The sequence below is a fragment of the Gigantopelta aegis genome, chromosome 8 (assembly GCF_016097555.1).
Source record: "Gigantopelta aegis isolate Gae_Host chromosome 8, Gae_host_genome, whole genome shotgun sequence".
Lineage (NCBI taxonomy): Eukaryota > Metazoa > Mollusca > Gastropoda > Neomphalida > Peltospiridae > Gigantopelta > Gigantopelta aegis.
In genome coordinates this window covers 68188559-68192086 of record NC_054706.1, presented here as the reverse complement: position 1 = coordinate 68192086, position 3528 = coordinate 68188559, and the positions used below count along the sequence as shown (strand labels likewise).

The following is a 3528-nucleotide window of genomic DNA, read 5'->3' as shown; positions in this document are numbered from 1 at the left end:
CGGAAGTACACTGTGGAATTTGACAAGTCTTGTTTGGTACTAGGTAACACTCAGAACGTTTAACACGATAACAGTTATTTCTAAGTTGTGATCCAACAAATTTGCGGATGTCGCACCATGGCCCGTCAATGTTCACAACAAGATATCGATTACGTGCAGGTATCTCACCACTATTGATTATACATTGGTGACAGTACAAATATAAAGCCAAGCACTGACTAAATTATTAACAGTAGGTGCTATATACTACCTGACATGAAGAGAACAGCATCTGTGACAGGATTTAAGCAAATAAAATTGATACTTCGCCACCTGCAATTTTAATTATCCACTCTCCTAAGCACATGGGCTAATGGAGGGGAGGCTACTCTCGTTAAATATATGTACCACAGGCATAGCAAACAATGGTCTTGCTTGTAGCTAAGCAGATATGCATCTGTCAGTTTGATATGCCAAAATCAAGAGGCAATGTTACCCTTCCAATATTCCATAATCATACTGTCAAGTCTGTTCAGACACCAACAATAAAATAAAGAAAACAGGTACTCTTTTTCATGGAACTAAATTCGTCGCCTACACGTCGCTCATTGGCTGAAATAGCGGTGTGATCCCTTAAGAGGGGGTTTGGAATGGGATAACTAGTCAGTTTTGACACATGACATACTATGACGCATACCTAGTAGGAAAACACCAACTTTGGTCATGTCTTCTAATATGCATTAACGCAAGAGGCCATGAAGATTGGCCCGGGGGTTAGCAACACTGGGCTGAAATAATAGAAAATTAAGCTTCTCCACACCTCAAGTTCACCTGACCAAAGTTATAACATGGAGGTGACATTCCAAATGTTTGCTGTTGTATAATGGGGGGTACTGACAGCAGAACCTTATGAAATGGTCACATTAAAATTACAAGACCATACTGGGTACTGGCATATTTTAATATGTCATATGCATGAACTTTTATTAAACATTTAATTTAAATATTGGATTTGGCAAATTCAAGTGAGCCACAAAAAGGTTATTTTGGGACAGTATGAGAGGGAAGTATGCACACTGGCAGCTGTCAACGGGACACATGGGCAATTTCAAACTGGGAGTGAACTGAAGCCTAAAGTATCTGATGGCCGAGAGAACTGACCACAATCATAAACAAATTCAAAACAGAACACGCATCAGTTTACTGCATGAGAGTATTTATTAACATAACACACACCACAGGTTCCATTCCACTGAAGACTGCTACATGCTAAGAGATACAAAAGTTCACACTTTTCCTTATACTAAGAGAATATACCACACCCAGTGTGCTAACAATGAAGCCAAAGAAAAATCCAACAGAAAACCTGCACAACAAGGGTGCCTTTCAAAAGGGACACCAATGTCTGTTCAAAAGAACTATAGGTGTTACTAAAACAAAGTGTCTTAAGCCTGAAGGTGACAACATACCAGTTACCAAGAGACTTAGTCAAGAAGAGTTCAACGCTGTGGTACACCATTGTGATAGACAGTCATACATCGTCAAGGATGCGGATGGAATTCCCAGTGACATTAGACTTCTCCGACCAACACGGATCTCAACTGGAGGTGGTACACAGGCAGGCGAGTTCCTGAAAGCAAAAATGGACATGAATGATTCCAAAATTATACACTGTGGTATGCTTCTGAAGATGTTTAATGACACTAATGAAGACCACAGACTAGCTTCTCCAGGGTGCACTGGCAAGTACACATGGAATCTAGACTTGTGTCAGAAATGGGGCCTGTGCACCCGTGCAGGACTGAGATGTCAAAAGTGTTCATTCACAAGTAAAAAATACAAACTGTATGAAGAGACAACACAGAATACTAGGAGGGGGCCAAAATCAGCAAAGCCAAATGTCGGTGTACACGTAGGACTACAGAGCACATCTGTCGGTGTTACCGGTTTCCGGGGAATAATGCTGTGTGCTGGAGTCACACCCCCAGCTACCAGCGGAATGCAGAATACTGCCAACGAAGTGGGATGAGTGACAACCAGTCTCAATAAACTTGACATGTCCACACGCAGAGCAGACTTAGTACAACTGAACATTAATAGGGGATTTTCAGCTGACCATCCTATTGCCATAGAAGGAGACTGCCGGTACAACAATCCTCTTTCAAGTGGGTGCGGTTCAACACCATTTCAACCGGCTACACAAGCAACTTACACTATGGTGGAAAATGAGACTGGCAAGAAACAAATAATAGGACTTTACACAGGAAATAAACTCTGCAAGGCTCGTGAGCTTCAAGCAGCGAGAGAAAATAGACTAATACTCTGCCCCGATCATACAGGTACCTGTACAGCAAATCTCCGGCTTGACGACACAATAGGAGACGAAGAACATTCTGCAGCTCAGTGTTCAAGTGACTTCTCATCAGACGTCTCTCCACTCACGATTGGATTCTTCACGACTGATGGCGATTCCCATGCCGTGTCCGGATTACAGTCATCCCAGAGCAAAATATCTAAAGTGAAGATAAAAAATCTGAGAGACACCCGTCATTTATCCGAATCACAAAGGAAGTTTACAGAAAGGGTCAAGTTCAGTGACAACATGTTCCCTGGAAACACAAAAGCAGAACGAGAAAAGGTTAAAAAAAGATTTGCTATCGACTTGAGACGGCGCTGCCACAGTGAATATACATCGGCACACAACCAGCTTGCCGGCAACATGAACAAGTTAGCAAGCAAACTGTCTTACACTGCTACGAGTATACTATATTGTGTGACTGGGAAATGTGGAGCAACATGCAGAAAACATTCCTTTGTGTGCTCAGGGGTGAAAAAGGGACGATCAAACATGACATTCATGCCTACCGGTACAAAGTTAAATGTCACGGTAGAGGACGAGGCACTGATCAAACAATGCATAGACATAAGACTGGGTGTAAAAGCCATTGAGAAGACTAAACTGAACACAAATACTCAAAAGTGTGAGAGCGTCAACAGAGCATACAGCAGAACAAATCCAAAAACTGTTACATACCATAGAAATTTCACCAGCCGCATACACAGTGCCGTGCATATGCTGAACAGTGGGTTTTCAAGTTTGGTCATTCAAAGATGTACAGCTGTGGGAGCTGGGGTACGTGACAAAACATCGGTCATATGCCACTTGAAGAGCATCGAGCGGATAGCCAGGAGACATGCGAGTCGTCAACGAACACAGCAATTCCAAGTCAGGAGGGCATCTCTAAGAAGAAAAAGATACAATATGTATGATAGACTTCATCGGACAATAACATATTCAAAAAACTTACTCGACCCCGAACTGAACTATAATTCTGTCGGCAACAAACTGTGAACACTCGGTGAATTCTTTCGGATATATATATATATATATATATATATATATATATATATATATATATATATATATATATATATATATATATATATATATATATATATATATATATATATGTTATAATTTTGTATGTATGTATGTATTTATTTATTTACCTGAACTATTATAAAATGCAATCTGGATATATACCAGGG

General features: G+C 40.7%; 1 long non-coding RNA gene across 1 annotated transcript; it reads right to left on the bottom strand.

The window, feature by feature from the left end:
• Window positions 1-1178: 1178 nt before the first annotated feature.
• LOC121380086 lies at window positions 1179-3145 on the bottom strand. The gene is made up of 3 exons (XR_005958879.1): window positions 3014-3145; window positions 2323-2492; window positions 1179-1609 (listed from the first exon to the last, which is right to left on the bottom strand). It is a non-coding gene; the product is annotated as an uncharacterized LOC121380086 (long non-coding RNA).
• Window positions 3146-3528: the final 383 nt, after the last annotated feature.